This window comes from Serinus canaria, chromosome 3 (genome assembly GCF_022539315.1).
Source record: "Serinus canaria isolate serCan28SL12 chromosome 3, serCan2020, whole genome shotgun sequence".
NCBI lineage: Eukaryota > Metazoa > Chordata > Aves > Passeriformes > Fringillidae > Serinus > Serinus canaria.
The window spans coordinates 54372094-54395779 of record NC_066316.1 but is presented as its reverse complement, the minus strand read 5'-3'; the positions used below and the strand labels follow the sequence as shown (position 1 = coordinate 54395779).

At 39.0% G+C, this 23686-nt stretch overlaps 1 protein-coding gene across 3 annotated transcripts in view; it reads left to right on the top strand.

Annotated features, from left to right (window-relative positions):
* SCAF8 (SR-related CTD associated factor 8) overlaps window positions 1–23686 on the top strand; it is a 199760-nt gene that overhangs the window by 65230 nt on the left and 110844 nt on the right. The window contains exon 21 of one of the 3 annotated variants that reach the window (XM_030235564.2): window positions 22107–23143. The exons of the other annotated variants lie outside the window; for them this stretch is intronic. The gene's annotated coding sequence lies outside the window, so the exon portion shown is untranslated. Of the gene's footprint in view, window positions 1–22106; window positions 23144–23686 lie in introns of those variants that run through there. 3 annotated transcript variants of the gene reach the window in all.

Here is a 23686-nt window from a genome sequence, read left to right as displayed (position 1 = left end):
GTGTCATTCATAACCTCATGTTGTCACTTGACTGTCTTGGATTCTGTCACTCCTTTATCAACTGGCTGCTGTCCTTCAGAAGGCATGTCAGTAAATCTCCAGTGGTCCCTTCACTTGTAAAGACCTCCACTTGTGCATTCTTCTCCCAGCAGATAGAAAGAAAGTCTCCCAGCTTCCAGATTTCTAGCTCAGGCTATGCGGCTCCTGGTGAGATGAAAGAGAAGCTTCATTTGAATGTCCAGTGAATAGTAACTGGAGAGGTGGCAAGAGAGATGCCTTGGGTGGTGAAACACAGCAGGCACGTTTGTGATAGGAGCATAAAGGCTGCTCTCCACAGCAGAGCCAGGGCAGTAAGGAGATGGATGGACTTTTGTAGAGTCACATTGTTCACATGGCAGATGTAGGAGTGCTTGTGAGTGTACCAAAGAAAACCATGTTGGACATATAAAGTAAAAGACAAACTTCATTGTGTAAGTGACTGCAAAACAAAAGGAAATATAATTAGGTCTTCAAATATTGTTGGCAAATTATGACTGCCTGTAGACTCAAAAGGGTGAGAATTGAAGATAACTAAAAATTGTCACTTTGAAAATGATATATAATGTCTATAATTCTGTTTATAAGAAATCAAGATCTGAATATATATCATTGCTAAACAAATTTATGTTGATATACTATATTTTTAAATAAAAAAATGATGGTTCTATTTAATTCTAGATCAGAATATTTAGGTGGTCATTTTACTAAGAGTAAACCTAGATACAGGGAGAAAAAAAACCAACAGAAATTACAAATGGAAAACTAGATTAAATAAATTATCATAATACTCTCTTTCTTTTTTCTGATTTGAACAACTTGAAAATAAAAATTAAAATAATTTCCACTTAAACAACTAAAGGTAATTTTAAGTTTTTATGTTTTATGCTGCCACTGTAAATGCTGGACAGGTTCCCTGCCAGGTTTCCAGGCCCCTATGACAGCCACAGCACCAGGAGGGGCACCTGTGCTCCATGTGCCTGTGCTGTGGCTGTAGCTGCTCAGCAGCTCCCAGCCTTGTTTGGTACGTGCACTGTCCTGGGAGAAGGCAGTTGGTTGGATCTGGTAACACCAAGGTTGGGGATTCAGTCCCTCTGTTGGCCATTTACTTTAGAGTTGGACTTGATGATCCTTATGGGTCCCTTCCAACTCTGAATATTCTGTGAATCTGTGTGAAAGTTGCTGTAGCTTTGAAGTGGGAAAGAATGAGGAAGTCTTCTGTCCACCTCTTTGCTGGCCAAGTAAATGCAGGTGCAGAAAGCTCTCATTCCTGTCTGAGCAAAGCACAGGCTCTCTTTGGGATCTTCTAGGGGAGGATACACTGCTGGCTGAATAGGATCTGTTTCCAAAGGTCAGCTTTATTAAAGATACTTCAAGTATCAAGAAAATAGTTCTTTTCACGTGCTCATGTCATTAGGTTTGGGCCACCCACCCATCCTCAGGAGGGCGTGCCTGTAGCAAGGCAAGGTGATGTCTCTCAAAGGAGCTGCTTGAAACAAAACCTCAGAGTCATTCTGCTGAGAAACAGTTCCTTGGGCAACTTAGCAAACCTTGAAAAAACTGCTGCTTCCCACTTGATTTTATTTTAAAGCTCTCCTAGCTTTCTTTTAAGACACTCACAAAAGTCTGAGAGACCAAGGAGAAATTGTAGTATCATGTGGAAGTAGTCAACTAAATTACTCATTGTATCCAATTCTCAACCTCCAACATGGCAAACCTTTCACTGCCTAGAAATGGGATGAGATTTTGAGAGCAGAAGCTGTGTATGTATTCTATTAAATGTTCCTAATTTTCACTAATTTATTCTGAAAATTTATTTATTTTCATTAATTTTTTCTAATTTCACTAATCGTAAATAATTCATTCTGGATATTTGTGCTTTCATGTGAAAATATGAAAGGAATTGACACAGAAAAGGGTCTGCATTACTCAGGTTTTTATGGTTTTCAGGGCATTGCAGTTCCTCACTGTTGCTCCAGACATGCTCTATATCCTTAAATTTTGTTATTCTAATACTTATCTTAAATATTCAATGCTGACACAGCCAGAGACAGTAGCTTACATTAACTCAGAGACCTCTGTGGAGTTATGAGAGAACCTGTCCCCAGACTGGCAAAATGTCTACCTCACCTTTTTCTAAATTCTTGCTGGATGTCAAATGAAGCAGTTGGTGATTTACTGGGACACATGGGACCATCAGCTGTGGTGTTGGGAGCAGATGCTCATCCTGTTCAGCAGCTCCCTGAAAGAGTGAGGAAGGCACCCTTCAAACTGACCAGAGAGCCAAGTCCAAGTGGTCACCTCTGACTCACAATCAATACCCATCCATACTCATTTCAACAGAGTAAAAAGTTAGTTTTAGTAATAAAAACAAAGTGTGCTGCCCAAGCATATAAAGAGGTAGATGGGAAAATAAGCTTGTGGTAGAATTTAATAAAAATTAAGTGTTTACAGTTAGATTAGATTCTCCTCTAGTACAGATAAATTCAAAAGTATGATATTATTCCTTGTCAGGGGGCAGGTCAATTTAAGTATGCTTATGACCAGTTCCTGACAGTTCGAATTGTGCTACTATTACAGAGCTGATAGCATGTTTTTTCCTTTTGTCTCCTGTGTAAGTGGATGAGATGGGTTCCACTTTAGTAGTTATTGCTTGCACATTTGCTTTGTGCATCTAAGGTCTCAATAGTGACCATCTGAAAGCAATAATTAAACATACTTGAATGTGGTGTGTATGTGATATGTAATTTAAAGCTCTCCTGCCTTCTTTTCTACCCTTTTATTTCATCCTTGGCAGCTTTCAGGATCAAAACACATTTGAAGAGGTTGAAGGGCAACACTGCTGAAAAGAGAAAGCATAAAAATAATCCGCTGGAATATGTCTGTTGGAAACATGATCAGCTCCTGAGATGAGCACAGTGGGTCAGAGTGTGATGCTAATTACACCAATGCCATTATCCAATGGGTTTGGTCCTTGTACAGACTATTCACATAACAGTTGGACTCACTGATCCTTGTGGGACCCTTCTCAGCTCTGTGATGATCTCTGTGAAGCTGTGAGAGCGCTCATTTACACACTCAGCAGTGCTTTAACTGTTATAAATGCTTTTTATTTCTCATCAATACTTTGAAAAGTGCATTGAATTGCTTCCCTCATTGATTTATCTCTCTTTTTTATTATTATTCTGAAATGTAAAAATCTAGATAGTAATCCAAATACAAAATATGATTGGTCTGTTTAGAATAACCAGACGTGCTTACATTTAAAGTGCATGTGGGAGCATCATTGCTGCTTTAGTGCCTAAAGTAAAAGGAACAAATAAGGCAAAAATGGAGAAACAGAAAATAATACAACACTTACGTAAACTTGACCATTTGCTTACTTGATTGTAAGCACAATTGATAAAGCAGTGACAAGTTTTAAAGTCTAATATGTTAAAACACACCTTTAGTTTATCCTTTTGTTCAATTTCTATTTCCGTTTCCTAGTTTTTTAATTTTGTGACATTGTGGTTCAAGGTAGATGAGCTTGTGATTATTCTGTTCTGATTATTCTGTTCTGTCTAATGAAACCATTTTTTAATCCTGGAATGTGAAATGTTATTCAAATATTTTTAAAAACCTGACATTTATTGAAACTTGGCTGATTTCCCAAAGTTTTATATTAAGAATTAGAGAAATATTACACAGAAACTGTCCTTTCACCAGCAAGCTCTTCCTTGATGGTGTTAATTACCTTTCATGGATTCCAAAATAATTCACATAAAGGAGTTTAATTCTCTGAAATATTCTGTGTGATATCTTTCACAAATAATTTGAGATTCTTCTTCCCATCTGCTTTCAGTGGCACTTCACATTTTTGATAGAAGCAGACAAGAGTTTTTTCATTAGCACTGTGAGATATGATACCTTCTTTGGCTTTTAATTAGGTATTCAAGAAGTAAGTGTGTTTGCCAGGGTGCAAGATTTTAACTGAGACACACTTGAGTGAAGTTTTACTGATTATTAAGCCATATTTTAATAACTACAAATGAGTGTCCATAAGCCCAGATATAAATAAATATCTTGTCACCAAGGTCCTTGAAGTTTCAATTACAGTCTTCCAGATATCTGACTGCTTTTTAGTCCAGTATGATATTTGGCTCGACTCTTTTAAACAAGCTGAAATTTATAGCACTATTAAGTCCCTGTTGGGCAGTCAGGATATAGATGTAAATTGCTTTGCATCCTGGATTTGTCTCCTTATCTGCTTTTATTTTATATGAACATTGAAGCTGTATTATTAAATTACTTGCACTGTTTAAACATAAGGCTTGAACAAAAATAGGTTTGTATGGAAATTGCCATATAAAATAAAGCTGTCTTGTAGTTGTATTCAAAAATTGATGTGTCATCACATTAAAAGAGGTCTTCTCTCCCATAATAGATTATTTTTTGTTTTGCAGGAAGTGAGAGTGACAGGTTATTTGTGAAAAATCTTTTTTTTTAATCACAGGAAACAAATGCTTCTAACTTTATTTGGTCTCTCTAGTTATATAATTGTATAACTATGGAAAGTAATCAATTACAAGACACAGCAATCTGGCCTTCTGTTCTGAAAGTAAAATAACAATTTTAATCTCAGAGGTTACCCAAGTCCATCATTCCCTTCCTTTGAGGCATCTGTTCATCCTGTGTGATACAGTGCACTGCATAAAAGCACAAGTTCTCAAAGACACAAATATTGTTCCCCAGGAGCTGGGTGTAAATCCTGATGGAATTGCACCTGGAAAGTAAAGTACATTTTGAATCCAAATGTTTGATGGTTCTTGGTAATTGTGCTGAAATCAACCTACCTAGGATTAGATTAACACAGAGTAAGCATTCTGTCGGTGCTTATAAATATGTACTTCCATAGTCTTTCATGCTGGATTATACTGTCTCTTCCCACTCAGTGTAATATCTCTTATGTTCAAGCTTCCCTTCTTTCCAGTACTGCCCAGCTCTTGCCCACACTATCACATTATTTCTCAAGATACTTAAGCCAGCACTTAACTTTGTGTCCAAAGATTTTGACTTGGCACAGTTAAGTACAGTACTGAAAAAGGCTGTATTCTTTTGGAATCACTGTCAGCTGTAAAAATGTGCTACTTTATCCTTCAACTCTCATACTAGGATGTTTGTAAAATAAACCAAGTCATGAAATATGGGATTCTATAGTGACAACTATTATGCCTGCAGATTGTCTGTAAATTCCTTCTTTCTTCTGCTTGTTTTGTGGAGAGCAGAGGAAAGTATCATATTAACTTCCATAAACCTTGATCTCTCATTGCAGCTTTTTCTCCTTCTTATCATATCTAATTACCTGAGCATTTTGACTAGCATGCTCCCATTTCCATGCTATGCATTCCTTGTTCCATATGAGGTGTTCTTGTTTTATTACTTGTTGGAGAGGATCTGGAGCTCTCATACAAACACATCAATGATAAAATTTCAGAAAAGTCAGAGGAATCAGGAATTTTTACCTCTGTTAACATCCTATCTTATATAAATGACTAATTCATATGGAATATGATCCATTATGTTACTTATAGTTTAATGAAAGTTGGATTGAGTGCTCTAAAGTAAAGATTTCATGTGTCTTACTGTATGCTTTATGTGATAGGGAACAAATTGCTTTATGTCTCAGCATTTTGAGTTTGTTTGTTGGTATTAGTTTTTTTTTGCTAAAGGGATGATGAAAGAATTTGCTTGCTTTTTTTTTTTATCCAACTCTTTGTTTTACTTGTTTTGAGTGTGACCTGTTAGCTGAGGAACATTCTTGCCTCTGTGTGTTAGGTTTCATAAGAGAACAGATTTGGAACAGTTTTGGGCACTGCTACTACTGCTGGTAATGGGAAGTTTTGTGGTGCCTTTTCCTTTAACAACCTGTATGCTTTCAGGGAGATTTTGACTGAACTGTTTAACAAAGACAAGGATGCTTTCATGTAATTAGGAAGTTACAGACAACTCTTCTGTCCATGGAGGCTCACTATTATTTTCTGTATCCTCAGTCCCTACTTGGCATAGTTTCTTCAGAGTCTATGCTGCCATAAATGTCTGTAATAATTGTTCAACATGCAGGAACTTGAAGATGGCATGATGCATAGCAGAAAGAGGAATAGCTACTACATTCGTAGCACTTAGCTGGTGCTGCCATCCCGTGGCAAGACCGAAGCAGATGCCCAATAGGGCAATCTTATAAAATGAAGGAAAGCAAGTATTTTCTGAAAATTGATTGTATCCCACTTAGTTACACCATCTGATAGTAAAGTCACCTTCAGATTTACTTAACTTTATAAGTCATCCTTACCCATGCAAATATGGTCTGTGGAGGCTCTGGAGTGACTGTGGAATCAAAGGAGGAAAGTGCTCCTTCCCACCCCCTCCCCTCCTCCTGAAGCAGTTAGAGGGGCAAACATCTACTAAATTTAAATTAATTTCAAAGGGCATTGGGCAATGAAATGTTAGTGCTCCCTCAGTACATTTGGAAAATAAAAAGGGAGTAATCAGGATGTTGCATTGCAAACATTTCTGTGTCAGTATTGTACTATTTCTTTTACTTTTTTTTTCCTTACAGAGACCATTAAAAAATTCAAATCTGGATGTCTGTAAATTGTACAGTCTCATTAATTGTCTACATTTATAATTAAAAGCTAGTGTAATATGCAGCAATTTTGACATCATACCAGGAAAATCATGAAAATCGTCATTAAAAATGGTTCAAGCATGACCTTTACCTGAGGAAGTTTTTCAGAAAGCTATAAGGCTTAGCAGGAAAGTAGAAAGAACAACTGAGTAATTGACAGGATCTGTTTAATGCCATTTGTCCATGATTTTGATTTTGCCAGGACAATAGTTATGGTCTGTGTTGTCATGTAAGAAGGAATTTCCAACATACACAGTACATTATCCAGTCTTAACATGTGATTGAGCATAAGAACAGACCTTTGCCTATGTTTGCCTTGCTCTCCAGTTTATTATTGTAACAGAGAGTAGTTTGTTTTAATAGATAGTTTTGTTATAGGTTAAGAGAAGTGGAAATGTTTCACTGCACTCTTTGCTCACTGTAGTTTGGGAAATGAATTTGCTCCATTAGAAGAAGCATCTTCAAGTAGAGGCAGGGCACCTTATGCCAGGGTTGCTATAATCAGGCACAGGGTGTTTGACAGTAGTACAGGGAAAAAACCATGGAGGGGCCTGGCAGCAGTGTGCAAGACTCAGCACACCCAGACTGCTCCTGCTGGCCACGCAGCTTCTTCCTCTGTGAGCCCCACTTGCCAGTTTACAAGAGGATTTTGTGTTTGACAATTCCAGCTAATGTAAATTATATTCTATGCTTCTCAAAAAAAAAAAAAAAATAATAGTACGAGACATGTTGTTAATCCAGGAGTGTACAGGTGAAGCCACTTTAGGGTCTGCACACTCAGGCTTGCCCTTCTGTAAGAGATAGGACCTTTCACAATCTTTCTCCCTAATGTCTACTCCTCAACTCTTCTAAAAGCAGCAAAACTGGCAGGCCTCACTCCAGATGTTCCTACAATGAAGCCTGTCTTTCCCTCTCACTGTCATACTGGGGTTTCAGATCCTATTTTCTCAGCCAGCTGGGAACAGCAGTCCTGTTGGTGGCTGGGATGGTTGGCCCCTGCAATGTAGTGGCCTTGCACATCCTGTCCTCCCTGGCAGAGATTTGGCACTGGTGGCTGCCAGGTGCCCCCATGGTGGGAATCTCTATGGTGCAAGCTCTTGGTGTGTCCCCCTTTTCCTCTGCAGGCCATTTGCCTTGTCTAGGTACAGCCTTGGTGACCAGGCAGGCAGCCTCAGCCCTGCCTATTGCTTTTAGAGCTTGTTCAACTCATTCTAACACATTCACTAACTCATTCCACCAGTGGCCCCACAGCAGTGTATACCTGAATCCTCTGGATAAACCACTCCTGTGATAATACTCCTGTAAACCACTGGAAAGGGCTATGGAAAGCAAAGAGGGGGTAAAGGTATGACTGAGCATGAGCACGTTAAACAAGTAGAAGAGCATCCAGTGGTGACTAAGTGGGTGCTCTCTGCTACTTCCAGCCAATTGAATTAACCAGCTAAATGGATTTGAGAGATTTATCCCTTGTCCTGCAGGCTCCATCCTTCCTGGCAAACGTCTTGAGACAAATGGCAGTCATTTGCATCACAGTATTCAGTCTCTGTGATGGAAAGCTCTGATCTGTGCCTGGTTTCTGTGGCTGAGTATGAGGCTGGACAGGTTCTCACACGGGATCACTTGGGCTGTTTGCCTGCTTTCAGGGACAACCAAGCACACTTCTCATCTCCACATGGGTTTGTCTCAGCCACTGCCAGTGCTTCTGGTGACACCAGTACATGCAATACCTGTAGATAACCTGCTGCCAGGCTGACTGGCCTCGTATTAGAAAGCTTTTCTCCACAACTGCATACTAAGTCTTGTCTTCTGCATGATGAACATGGAGAACAATTAGTTGTCATCGTCCCCTCATAACAAACCTTTACATATTTTAAATATGTTTTCATGTCTTCCCTTAGTCTTCACTCTTTCCAGACTAAACAATCTATTTCATTCAACCTTCCATTCTTCTACATCTGTTATCAATTTTTTGTGGCTTTTACCTGGATTTCCTCCATCTGTCTCTTTCCTTCAACAGCCCCCTAGGCAGAGCTGGATACAGTAATGGAGCCAAGGCCTTGCCTCTCGTAGAAGGGGGAAAATAATTGCTTGATTTGCTTACAGTATTACTCTGACTATATATCAGGCCCCTTTTTTCTGCAAGTGGATAGCATCCTGACTTAGGGTTTGCTTATAGACCACTGTAACCCCCTTCAGATCTTTCTATGGTAATTTGCCCTTCTCATTGTGGATCTGATGCCTTAATTTCAGAAATTCAGAATTTCAGAACATTTATCCAAATTACTGCAGTGAGTTCTAGTCCAATCTTGTAAACTGCTTGCAGCCTCACCCAGTTTAATCATCTCAGATGCTACAAATCTCCTTTCCACCAAAGTGTGAGATTGTCAAATATAAAAGGCATCAGATTTGCAACTACCTTGTTTTGAGAAACCTCATGGAAGACCTTTGTATGATTGCTAACAAGCAGAAGTTACTTAATAGGATGGAGTCAGACTTTTCTCTGTCTGTTACTGTCACAGCATATGATGACCTGAGGTCACTGGCATTCCAGCCACCAAAGGCAATGTTCAGGTGCTAAACTGATCTCTGCTGAACTGCAGGTGATGGCAGCAGTATTCTCACTGGCAAAGTTTATTTTGAACTAGCAAAATTATTCAATGCTGCATTTCCTTTTCTAACACTATTGCAGGATTTTTCTTACATTTCTCTATCCTTCTTTTCCCTGCATGTTTGCATGGTGAATTCTTTGCAGTTCTCCCAGCATGTGTACTTACTGATACCTCTTCAATTACTCCTTTGGGGCTCTAAGGTAATTAATTATCTCCTGGTATAGCACACTGCTCATTTGCTGTGCACTGGGTTAATTTGCTGTGGTGCTTTAGTGCTGCCCTTCTGTAAACCAGTCCCCTCTTTTGAACTCTTTCCCCCTCTGGATTGCCTTTGCCTGGGGGTGTCCTTGATTAGTCTCTGAAGCTGGCTGTGGCTGCATTCCCTGTGCTTCTCTAGCACTGGCCCGCTCTTTCCTTCCTAAGAATGATGAAATCTCTCATTTTATAATCACTTTGGTTTGATTTCCTTTTCATCACTAAATTCCAAACAGTTCTACAAAACTAGAGTTAAAACTAGAACACCCTCCCATGTCTTTTATGGCCTGCCAAATTACTTCTTCAGCAAATACTTGAGTATGTTTTTCTTCAGGAGAAATAAAAGAGGTGTTTAATACCAAACTTTCTCCATATTCTAATTTTGAAAGTCTTCTGAGTTTTTTATATGCTTCCATGGAGGAGTTCTTTCGTCCAAGAAGACAACAGAAGACTGTTTCAAAGGTTGTCTTCACTTCTTGAAGTAACCAGGGGCATACTTTTATGACCTTCAATCAAATCCTTTCTACAAACCAGTTGTCACTGAAAAACACAGCCTGACCTCAGGAACCAATTATTGTTTTAAAAAATATTCTGCAGCTTTTTAAAACACAACTGGAAAATACTTCCTGAAGAAACTACAGGGGATTCTGTGCCTCATCAATATAATGGCAACCACAAAGTGATGAGATAGAACCAGCTGTTATGTCGTGTGTGTATATATATATATATATATATATATATATTTACATATATATGAAATATATATATGTATATATATCTCACACTACTCTTGGGACAGGTTGTCAACATGCAGCATAATACATATAATCTCTTCTGAGCAGTGACCAAAGCAGAACTAAGACTGGCAGGTTCTTCTACAACCTATATAAATATTTAAAAAAGAGGTGAACAAGATCCATTGTTGGTACATCACACAGTGAGAGGATTGGTGTCAGAGTGAAAACTTTATGGTTATTCTGTCTCTTACAGGGCAGATTGAAGTCCTGCATCTGCAGCCCTTTTTTCCTTTAGGGAAGGATCTCTGTGGTTCAGCTATTTGAATATGTTTCTTATTTTCTTTGTTTAAAAAATATTCTGTAATAGTTATTTCAGACCTCTGCAAATGGATGACAAATAGCCACATTTTAGTTAAACCAGAATGTTCTTTAAAACCACTTCTTATCCTGCTTTCAGTGCTATTTTAGTAGCTCTGTGGGTAACAAAAGTATATTTCTTTCTTTGGAAGTTCCAAATACTAGAAATACTTTAGGGGAGTGATTTTGGTTCAGTTTGTATTCATACAGATAGGTTATATATCATGGGTGTTATATAATGCCTGTAATTTAAGAGTCCACAGTGAAAACAAAACATTTATTATATTCAGAGACATTTCCAGGGAGTGAATAACTATGATTAAGTGAATAGGCCATTAGCTACCACTATTACAGCTCAAATGCAGCTGAAATAGCATTTATTTAGTGGTAAAAAAATATTTGGCAGCACTGCACTTGCAAAAAAAACCCCAAAACTTAACGTTTGGAAAGTCCTCTACATTCCTAGTAGTCTCCAAAGAAATGGTATTTAAAGGAACCAGACTCAATTTTCCTAGGCTGTAACTGTACAAGAAATATACTAAGCATATAATTTAGGGAATGTTGCATTTTAACAATCTTATACCAGCATATGTAAGAATTCAATAATCAAAGTAGCTGTGGGCATGAAGTTTTCTATTAATTGATTAAGGCTTCTCACTCAATTATCTCCATTGTATTGTACACATTTACTTCTGGTCAGGTGCATTTGTTCTCTGCAGTATTTACCTTTTCACAAGTATTTGGATCACTGAGGAAATATGTTCTACAATTAGAGGAAAAAATACATACCTCTTCATTTTAGCAATATTTCTAATGAAATAATGATAGCAAGATTTTTCTGTTAGTGATATGAGCCAAAGAGCCCAACCTAACAGATACTAAGTAAAATACTTACAGTATTTTACTTTTTTTTTAATACTGTCTTGGTATTGAAATAGATTCTTCCTTTTTGTATATCTTAAAAACCTTGTATTGCAATGGCTACTGAAAACTTTGCTTACAGTAAGAGAGTTTTCCTCTGTGATGAATTTTTGTTCAAAGCAAGAAACAGAGTATTTCTTCAAGGTAGCATTAAGGATCTTTAATATTAAATTTCATATTCTTGGCAGTTGAATCTGATCAGAAACCAAAGATCCTCTGAAGTTTCTCGATCTTCTCTGTTGCAAACAACTTGCTAATGTATTTCATTATTTCTATAATGTCAGATCTCTTCAGAAATGCTGGTGGTAGTTACAGTAAAAAGATATTTTAGTAATTTGAAGAATATTTCTGGTTTAAATCTTTTTGTGAGCAGGAATCATACGAATTTGGCTGTGTTGCTCTCTGGAGATCCTTGGCATCCAAAACAGGCTGCATTCCCCAGCTGACAGATTCTGATGGATAACTTTGTGGATTGAGTGGTCCGTGGTGGAGCTGAGGGGCAGATTGTCTTTTTTTAGGAAAAAATACTGTCTCTTCACAACTGAAGTTGACTTTTTTTCCCCTATTTCTTGGAAAAAATAGTGTCTTTTGACAATTGTACACTTGAATAAGCTAAACATTTTGAAGGGTCTAATATTGAACTTCACAAGATTTTAGAAGTGGACATTTGCAAAAGAGATCAATTTTAAAAGCAGAGGTATCAAGAGAATGCAAGTATCAGTCTTTAAAAACAGGTCTATCTTTGTCAGAGCTAATGGAGAATAATGGTGGTGGAGATGTTTCTTGAAATGGAGAGTTCAGAAACAAAAGATGGGATCAGGTAAAATAATAAGTTCTTGCTGATTGTGGTAATTGTTTATACAGAGCTATTCCCATTGTTTTTTGCTAAGAGGCACATTACAATTTTTTTTTAAGAGACAGATTTAAGCACACTAAAAAGTCTAAAATGTAATATGAGAGAAAGTTTAAAAAAAAAAAACAAAACAGTTCATCCAGTTAACCTGCCAGCATGGACTTAATAGTAGTAAGTCACTGGGAGACCAGAGCAGTCTGTAGTCTTCAACAGACTGAAGAGCCTTGGTGAAGAGCCTTGGCAGTGCTCTGGAGCTCTGTCCCATAATGATTATCTGAGGTATTTTTTATGTGTTGTGGCATTTGATTGGAATAACTGCAATGAATGAGCAGTAACACCAATGTAGGTTCAGCCAATGTGTTTTAGAATTTGCGGAGAGGCAGCTGACTAGAAAATGGAGTTAATGATCTAAAACAAAATGACCTACAGGAAGATTATCTTTTGCTTATTTAATGCTGGACTGATCTACTGTCAACACAGAAACATTTATAGAATAACAAGAGTATTGAAGTAAGACACATTCTGTTTAGATAATCTATAAATTTTAATTAAGTTGCCAAAATATTTTTAGTTCCAGGCCCAACAAGACAGAACCAGACAAGAATTAATGACTTTGTGGTCAAAAGCAGCTGAGGTCACAGAGGAACCACAAGTAATGGCAAATCATTACTTGGACCTAAAATAAGATTATTTAAGTCATTAATTAAAGCTATATATGAATAATTGCATTTAAATGTAGACTGATATTTTCAAGCAATTTTTAGGATCTTTAAGAGAAGCTCCATGTTGTAAGGTTCACCTTTACTGGCTATTCATGCATTTCTAATTCACCAGGGACATAATTCCTGTACTGCAGCATTTGGAAACAGTACTTCCACTGCAAAGTGAGAACTGTGAAGGGCCTGTGGGGAAGCAGGCTAATAGTCACCAGTACATGGCTAAGACCAGGCAGAAAATACAATTGTTAGACAGCAGAGTGCACAGAGGAAACACATTCATTCTACAGATTGACAAAACAGATGGGTGGGTACCTTTCATCCAAAGAGGATGCTAAAAGATTGGGATAAAATTTAGTAGTACAAATATGAAGTTGGGTGTTCCATGAAGTAAAGTTTCTACAATTACTTTTTGGAGACAGCAAAACAAGTGAGAATAAAAAGGTATGTTTATTAGTTATGAGATATTTCTGAGCCATCGGTGCAGGTGCATTAAAAAAAAAAAAAAAGGTGAAATGCTATCTTAGGACATATCTAGCAAGGTTACTCCAGCAGAGAAAATGAAGTTATGAGTGTCTTAATCATAGAATCACTCAGGTTGAAAAAAGGCCTTTAAGTTCATCAAGTCCAACCATTAACCCAGCTCTGCCAAGTCCACTACTAAACCATGTCCCTAAGGACCAGTTCTACATGTCTTTTAAAATACCTCCAGGGATGAGGACTCAACCACTTCACTGAGAGTCTTGTTCCAGTGCTTTGACAACCCTTTTCATAAAGAAAATTTTCCTAAGATCTAATCTGAACCTTCCCTGGTACAACTTTAGGCCATTTCCTTTTGTCCTGTTGCTTGTTACTTGGGAGCAGAGACTCATTGGCTACAACCTCCTTCCAAGGAGTTGAAAAGAGTGATGAGGTCCCCTCTGGGCCTCCTTTTCTCCAGGCTGAACAACCCCAGCTCCCTTAGCCACTCCTCACAGGACTTGTGCTCCAGACCCTTCACCAGCTGGACGTGATCCAGCACCTCAGTGTACTTCTTATATTGAGGGACCCAGAACTGAGCACAGCACTCGAGGTGCAGCCTCACCAGTGCTGAGAGCAGGGGGACAATCCCTGCCCTGCTCCTGCTGGCCACACCATTGCTGATCCAGGCCAGGATGCCATCGGCCTTCTTGGCCACCTGGGCACAGCTGGGTCATGCTCAGCTGCTGTTGACCAGCACCCCCAGGTCCTTTTCTAGCAGGCCACTTTCCAGCTTCTGTTCCCCAGCCTGTAGCCTTGCATGGGGCTCTTGTGACACGAGTGGAAGACCTGGCACTTGGCTTTGTTGAACCTCATGCCACTGGCCTCAGCCCACTGGTCTGGCCTGTGGGACCATCCCTCTGTAGAGCCTTCCTGCCTTCCAGCAGATCAACATTCCCAGCAAACCTGGTGTCATCTACAAACTGACTGAGGATGTGCTTGATGCCCTTCTCCAGAACATCAGTAAAGATATTTAACAGAACTGGCTCCAACACTTAGTCCTGGGGAATCCCACTTGTGACTGGCCACCAGCTGGATGAATTCCATTCACCACCACTCTGGGTCCAGCCATCCAGCCAGTTTTTAACCCAGTGAATGGTGCAGGAACTCCTGTCCAAGCCAGGAGCAGCCAGTTTCTCCCGGAGAGTGCTGTGGGAAATGATGTCAAAGTCCAGATAGACAACAAGGACAGACCTTTCCTCATCCACTAAGTAGGCTTTCTTGCCATGGAAATTGGTCAAGCAAGACCTGCCTTTCACAAAGCCACAGTGTCTGAGTCTAATCCCCTGGTTGTCCTGTACATGCCATATGGCACGTACAGGCACTCAAGATGACCTGGTCCATGACCTGCCCCAGGACTACGGTCAGGCTGGCAAACCTCTAGGTCCCTGGATTCTCCTTTCAATCCTTCTCATGGTTGGACATCACATTTACCAACTTCCAGCCATCTGGGACCTCACTGGTAAGCCAGGACTAGTGATAAATGATGGGAAGTGGCTTGCTGAACACTTCTGCCAACACTTTCAGTGCCCTTGAATGGATCCCATCCAGCCCATAGACTTGTGTCTGTCTAAGGGGTGTAACAATTTCCCCTTGGATTAAGAGGCTTCATTCTGCTCCCTATCCCTGTCTTGCAGCTCAGGAGTCTTGGGTACCCTGAGAACCACTGGTCTTTCTGTTAAAGACTGAGGCAAAGACATTAAGTACCTCAGCCTTTTCCTAGTACTTTGTGGCTATATTTCACCCCACATCCAGAAAAAGATGGAGTTTCTCCTTAAGAATAATTTTTATTGTCTTTTATAGCTGTAGCCAGATTAAGTTCTGCTTGGGTTTGGGCACTTCTAATTTTCCGTCCACATAACCTCGCAAGATCCCTGTAGTGATCTGGACTTCTCTGCCCCTTCTTCTAAGGATTTTTCATTTTCTCCTGAATGCCAGCTGAAGCTTTCTGTTCAGCCAAGCCAATCTTGTTTCCTGGCAGCTTATCTTTTGAGATGTGGGGATGGCCTGCTCCTGCACCTTTAAGATGGTGGGGTTTTTTTGAAAAATGTCCAGCCTTCCTGGATTCCTTTGCCCTTCACAACTGCCTTCCAAGGGACTCTGACAACCAGTCTCCTAAACAGAACTTTGTAGGATAAAATGTCATCACTCATGTTCCAGCAAGATTAAAGCAAAAAGTGGAAGACACTGAGAAGTAAGCTAGGGAAAGAATAGGAAAGCCAAGAGGATGCTAAGAGATATTGACTTAACCCTATAAAAGGAAATTTGGGAAAGAGATTATGAGTACAGTCTCTCTAACCACCTCCAAGAAGAGCGCACCCAAAAAAAGAGAAAATATCCTCATTGTAAACGCAAACCTCACGATTATAAATTGATCATGAGAATGCAGGCTTCAAATCAGGAGAAAAATATTCTAATCATCAGAGGAATGAACTTCAGGAACAGTAAGTAAAAAGATGTTAAAAAAAAACTAGGATAGAGCTTGGCCAGTTAATGCAGTTAATGGAAATGAATGGGAGAGACCTTCCTGCTGAGACTTTTCAAAGTAGTACCCCTACTTTGTACCCCTCCTATTCCACATAGTAGAGGGCTATGGGCTGTTTTTGCATGCTCCAGAGTTTGCTGTCAGGGACCAGAAGTTCAGAGGTATTCAGTTAAAATTAAAGTTAAAAAATTAAGAGACTTCAGTTGTGAGAGAGAAGAAAAATCCTGGGGGTTTGGTTTGTCTCAGGATTGCCACAAGCCATCAATGTGTTACAGCCCTGACAAACACCCAGATAGGTGTAAGATCTTCCATTCCATTTCAGGGTAGGGTTTCTGATTTGGGATTCAGCTCTCTTCCTCCACGCTGCTGGAAGCCCAGCCAGGAGTTACTGCTTTGAGAACAGTACCGGGAGCTGCTATGTCCTGCTGGCATACAATTTATTAGCCAGTTCCAGCTGATACTCAGTGATTGTGCAATGGCTTTTTATTTGCCAATATTTAGGAACACACCAGCCCCACAACCGGGAGGCAGTGACATCCAACCCACCCTGTGACATCTTGGGTGAGAGAGGCTGCCGAGCACTTCCCTCCCAGTGGCTCACACCAGGGCAAAACAGCCCTTTGGGACAACTTCTGTTCTCTGGGTCCCACCCTGACAGCAAACAGCTCCCTGAATCAGTCACAGGCACCTGCAGGCTGACCCAGCTCCTGCAAGCTGAAGAGATCCCGGTTATTTTAAGGCTTCTCCTGCAGGACTGATGCAGCCTGGCTGCAGTCACACTGTCGGCTCCCAGCTCTCCCACAGAAGCTGTGGCTGTTGTGGGGGTGCTCTCTCTGCCTGCCAGCTCTGGCACCAACCCACCCCAAGCTTGTCCTCACAGCATCACAGCTTCAGCACATACCAAAAGGGTTGGCTTGAAGTGCCCCTGCTGTGTTTATGGTTGTGCCTTTGCCTTGAAGCAAACCAGATGCATTCCTGCAGTCGAGCTCAGCTGTGGAGAGATTAAGGCTGTTCTTCATTAACACCTTGAAGTGTTGTTTGCAGTTTCCAGCTCACACCATCTGCCATTCCCTAGCCACACCAATGAACACTGTTTGGCTTGAATGTAGATGAAGTGCTCTAGCAAGTATGTCAAGAGTTGGCTCATGATCAAGTTTCAGTCATGTAAGTGTGTAGGCCCCCAAACAAACTTAAATCTTTCTCTCCATCATGGCAAGGCAGAGCAGGACAACTGCGTCAGCCAGCAAAGCTGGAGGACAGTATATTTGGATGTTTCTTGTCATGCAAATGCCAAATATTCAAAAATTGTGCCTTCCAAGGTTATAAGACTGGCTTTAAAATAGTGTAATCTTAAAATAAAGGCTCTAGAAATTCCTTTCATCTTCTGCTTTTCTCAGATTCTTTTGAGCCTCTCATTACCTAAAAATCACATTTTTTTACCTTTTCATCTATGAGCATAGAAAAAATGAACTAAAATATGAAAACTCCTATTCATGCAGGAGCAACTCTCTTCAGAAGGATAAGCTTTACAGAAAAACATCACATCCTGGAGCTCACTCTCTGGAGCTGATAACACTGGATTTGATAAAGCCAGGGACTGAATTGGCTGAAGGCTGCACAGCTGTAAGAATGATATAGTTCAGATTACAGAATTCTTGCTGACAGAAGATACATATGGAGTGAAAAACACCAGATATAGATTACCTGAAAGGAAGGGAAGAAAGCAAAAAGGCCAGAGGGAGCTACAGTTGTTGTCTTGTGCAGTGCAGTACCAGCATCTTCAGTCACACACCAGGGAAACTGCTTCAAGGCTGTGAAATTCTTCCTTCAGCCCAGAACTCACCCACTCCCATAATAAGTTACTTGATGCCAGCCTGGATTTTGGAGGAGTGGCAACTGGATTATCACTTGGTACCCTAATCAGGTTTTACCTACAGAATGCAGTATGCCACTGGACTGTTCATTTCTAACTGATATCACATACACCACCATATACCGCAGAAAATCTTTGAAAATCCTTCAGATTTTTGAATTGTGTTAGGTAGATTTTTTTTCCAATGGTTTTAAATTGTTTTAAATTATACACTGCATGTGTTTAAAGTATACACTCCTTTTTTAAGTAGATTCATGTGGTTATTAAACTAGCAAATTTTTGTTAATTTAAAAATACACTTCTAAATAAATTCTCTAGAGTTTTAGAGAATTTGTTAACCATTGTAATTAAGTATAGTTTAAATTTAGCACATTGTAACTTCATTTTAGTCTATCTCCAATAACTTGATGATATCAAGACTCAAAGGTATATTCTAACACTTAATATTTGCCCTTTAATTTGTTTAAAAAATTAATTATAAGAACCTTTTGTATACAGATACAGAAATAACATAGCAGCTCAAATATTGAACATTCCTGCAATTTCTTCCCCTAATACTCCTTAGCCTGAGTCATAGAAAACACTGACAATTTTCAAGTTTCATACTGCCTCTTCATAAATGATAGCACAATGTATACAAAACATCTTATGACATTCCAAATGTTATTATTATCTTGATAGAGGCTTCTCTAACATCAGGGACGAGGGCTTCATAATTTAATTCAAGTATTGCAATGATCAGCATTCCCACAGTGTAAAGCTCTATACATCTGACCTCAAGGAACAAACAGATTGAGGTATGTCATTATCAGTAATCTAGTCTTTAACCCCAAACTTTCACTGAAATTTAAAGTCAGTTAAATGATGCAAGTTCTATGCTGCTTGCTAAAATGAGGAAATTTTGTACTATCTATTAATCTCTATTTGATAACTGCAGTCTTAATTACACTGAGTGTTACTACTTTTCCCCCTGTCAGCCAACACAGGAAGGTTGCACTATTTAAAAACAGACTCCTGTTTCTCCTTTTGAAAGAAGGCGTGGGACTCACCTCACTTTATTCTTGCAGTACATCTACACTGCAAAGCTCACTGCTCTGTCTAGCACAGAGTGAGTGCTGTGCAGTGTGAGTCACACACCCACACACCTCTCATGGCTGCTCCTGCCACTTGTGTTAGGCACTTAGGCAAGCATGGCACAAATTCTCCTGCCATCACTGACTGGCTCCAGATAACTCTGGTCGGATACTTTTGCTTGCCATGGATTGCAAAGAGAATAATGATGATCTTTTCAGGCAGGAGTCACCATGACATCTCTCCATGTCAACAAGCTATCAGCACTTCTGGTCCTGAGCAAGCTGCTGCCTGGACTTTCAGTAATCCTTCTGACTGAACAGTTTGTTTCTCTTTCCCTGTCACTGTTAGAAAAGTCTTGACTCTCAGAGATCCTAACCCTTTTGACAAAAAGACAAAAGTAATTCTGGTATCTGTATGTCTAAAATTCTTGATAAAATCCCCTAAATCTCTGTAATTTATAACCCTAGAGCTATTCTCAGTAAGGAGCAGACATCTGCTTTGTCTCATTTTCAGGAGTTTTGACTTCCTGTAAAAAGCAGGCTTTTTGTGGGATTTCCTGTCTGCCTTGGCAGTAACACAGCAGGCTGTACATCATGAGCAGTCAGGTTGGCTCACCTGTCCCTTTATCCTATTTCCTTATTTTCCACTGGACAAAGGTGAAAGTATTTGTGTGTACTCTTTATGCTGCTGTCTCTGTCACCATATATTTTTCAGAGAAAGTCAGTTTCACTTTTCTTTCACTGGAAATCCAGTGGGATATATCTCTAAATATCAAATCAAATTTTGTGTTAATTGAAGGTGGGCTTTGTGTTGTATTTCAGCTTCTGCTGGCCTCCAGTTCCTCCAGCCTAGAAGGAGCTGGAGTCTCTGTTTCCACCTTGGAGAGCAAGTTATTTCACATTTCTGAGTAGCACAGATGGCACAAACAAAATATATCATAGAGTGAAAAGTAGAAGAGACTGCTAATAATCCAAATTAGGTTAAGAAGAGTGATCTGTGCCTCCTGTATTTGTGGAATTGTCTTGTATCTTCATAAAGATTAATATAAATGATAACATTTTCTTTGCAAAGCTCAATATGACTGGTCCTGTTGGTCTCAGCAGTCTTTTTCAGTATATTTCTGATCAAGATATCTTTTGTAAGATGAACAGTAAACAGTAATTTTGTGGTCTAGAGTTTTGTGAAGTTGTGCAACTGATTTGTTTCTAAACTGAAGTGGTATGTGTTTGTTATTTTCTCAGTGGAATGTTTCATTGATCAAAATTCAATTTAAAAGGCTGTGAAACAATTCCATTAGTCTAAATTGAACATTATTTCAACAAACCACATACTTCATAAAAGTAACCATATAGGTGTGAAATCAGTTGTTAGGAAGACTGTGTTATCACTTAAAATCTTCTTTCCATAATGGTTCTATTTCTCTATTTTCAAAATCTATATCATTCTTCTTAAAATATGTTTGCTAGTATTAGCATCTTTATTTAAACAAGACTGTATGGTAAAATATTTCAGTTGTTACTATTCTTGTGTGCTAGGGAAACTGGGCTAGAATAAATTATCATTACATGAGTACATAAATTATTTGGAAACCATATACAAAGAATAGTTCTCAATGATACTCCATTTAGTAGAGCTTTTCAAGTGTTTTCTCCTTGTTCCAGTAATATTCAGTATTCTCACTGATGGCTTGGATGAAAGGCTAGAATGTACACTTAATAAATTCATAGAGCAAAACAAGCATTTTGGAAGTAAGGCAGTGGAAAATGACAAAGTAAAGATAAAGTGTGCTGATGGTTAAAAATAGGTTAGACAAACATCAGCAGGTATTGCATTCGTCAGGGCTGAGCAAAGAGATCTCTCACATCACCTGCTACCTCAATTCCTTTAGTGATTTCTATTTATGTGATAATTATAAGAATAACAGTTATACATAAAATAAGTATTTTGTGTAGCTCCAGAAAATTGCAGGGCATGTAACCAAAAACTTAGCACTGGTTCTGGAATTCATTACATGGCTTTTGTACTTATCTTAGATTGAAGCAATTATACTTCTTATCATTCCGCCCATGTCAGTACTGATTGAAAATTATGAGGATCTGATGGCTTTGTGAATGGTCTTTGTGAAATAAATATGTGAACATAGTCAAATGTCTGTGGTAGGATACAATGCATTCATAGTCATAAGAAATTTTGGCCTTCAGCCTACTCACAGTCCATTGAGACAGATGGACACCTTCTTGAGGTTACTGAGGGAGAAGGACAATCACCTTCCAGAGGTACCTCTGCCACTCCTTGTACATTTTCTGCAACAAATATATATTTGAGGTGTATTCTTAGTTTTTCCTATCTTAGTCTGCGATACTAAAAGTTTGATTTTCTTTGGACTTCACTGAGAACTATCTGAAAAACTTGTAATTGTCAGAAAATCAGAATAGATAATGTAGAGGTCTGTTTTGACCTTTGGTTCTGTGAAGCCAATTCAGTGAGTAATTTATGAAGCTTTTATTGTTGTTACCAATACATAATGGACATGACCAATATGTGTTAGACATAGTTCTACAACAAACTCATATAAGCCACTTACTAACCTGTTGGATTCTTGCTCATTGCTTGTTAATCCTTTACTCTGTATTTTTTGTACAGTGTCTGAGAGAGACAACACAGGACTTTAATCCAGAAAATCTGCTATACAAAAATAATTTTTACAAGGATAATATTATACTGACATTTTAAAAGTACTAAGCTACTGGACATTTATTTTTTAGATAATGGTATGTTTAATCCTGGGTAATGTTTAAGGAACCATACAGTATAAGGCCTTTCTCCCTCATAGGCATTGTGTGGCCAACAGAGACTGTAAACTTTATCCCAAATCATTTCCTAATGAAGCATTTACTATTGCATGGCTGAAAAAAATAAAAAGTCTCATTTATAGGACTTTTTAAAAATTGGAATTAAACTCCAGCAACCAGTGATGACTAGTTATTGTTCCTTTTGTCAACAGGCAAGATGAAGGAAGTTCTGGCAGCTTACCATGTCCCGGGCTCTGCAGAGCTAAGTGAGAAGTGCGCCCAGTTCTAGCACGCATCACATCCCATCGACCTTGGGTCTGGAGTGCCAGAAGGATCCCAGCGCTGCGCTCTGAGACGGCTCTGAGCACCTCAGTACCCTGTTCTTGACAGAACCCAGGGATGGCAATATTACACACCAGTATTACCTGTCTGGGGCAGGTTTAATTTTATAAATTAAAACAATAAACTCTATGAGTTTCTAGTCCATATTTGTGCTGTTGAGGATGATCTGCTCAGATGAACAGTTTTGCATCCATCGAAGAGACAGGTTCTTCTGCTGGACCAGAAGATGACAGTGGACTGTATATTGTAACTAATATCATTTGTAGCATCTCCTAGTGCAAATAATTGAAGAACAGGTGGCAAGAAAATCCTGCGGGGAATAAGACATGCTCTGTTTTGAACTACAGATTTTTTTAAAAGTTTTGTTTTTTTTAAAGATAACCACTTTTAGATAACACTATGTGTGCAGTCTATGTGCAGCTCTTCACTGTGGCTATCTGTATTCCAGAGATGATGAATGCCTTGTAAGACACCTCAACCTTTTAAAATTGGTGATTAATCCTTAAATTATGAGGTTATAATGAAAAACTAGAAGGGAAAACTTCTAGGGCTTTTATTTGACTGGATGTCTCCAATTACATCCCATTACTTCTCCTAAAAGGAGAAGGAAAAGGCAGGAAGTAGAAATTAAATACAAAACCCCCCGCATTGCATTTCTTCTTTTGGCGTATGCACCTATCTAAATGTGTGTTTGATCTAATATCCAAGGAGAGAGAAACAGCTAAAAGTTAGCTGAGTCATCACACAAAAGGTCTGTGGTTTTGGGCAGTATTTGCTAATTTTGTCTCTTGAATAGCTATAGAAAAGAAGGAATATGTATATGCCCCAACATATGTGAAATGGACGTACTTGCCATTCCTTTATTTATTTTTGCTCTTTCAAAAATTAAAGTGTCAGTTATTTGGAATGCTGTAGTCTCTGGTCTCTTTACATTTGTTTAGTGAGAGCCTTTCAGCAAAATCATTCCCATTACCGTGTAACTGCATGGTGACCACAGCTTTGGGCCTGTATAATAAAGATCTAAATTGAAATTTTTTTTTCTCATCATTTTCTCTATTTTTATGTTGTATCTGCAAGTCTTTAATTGGAGTCCTGCTCATTGCTGTGCCTAGAAGATTTGGCGATATTTTTAGGAAGGAGTGTATTTGTGTGGTGGAACCTTGTTCTCCTTTGTATTATTATTTACAACAGATTAGAGGGCAGATACAAAAAGTTAACAAATCAAAAGAGATGCTTTAATTCAATTTGCACACGATCCCCGGGGATAATAATGAGATCAGGTTCTTTGCATCTTTGACTTAAGGGCATGCTCAAGCATTTGACATCTGGTTTCTATTAATTAGTAATCCTGCAAAGGTATTGGAGGAAAAAGCTGCAGAAAAGTTGAGTCTAAGCTGGCTTTGATTTGCTGTGTGTGATATATTGTGCTGAACACACAGCTGTGCTGTAC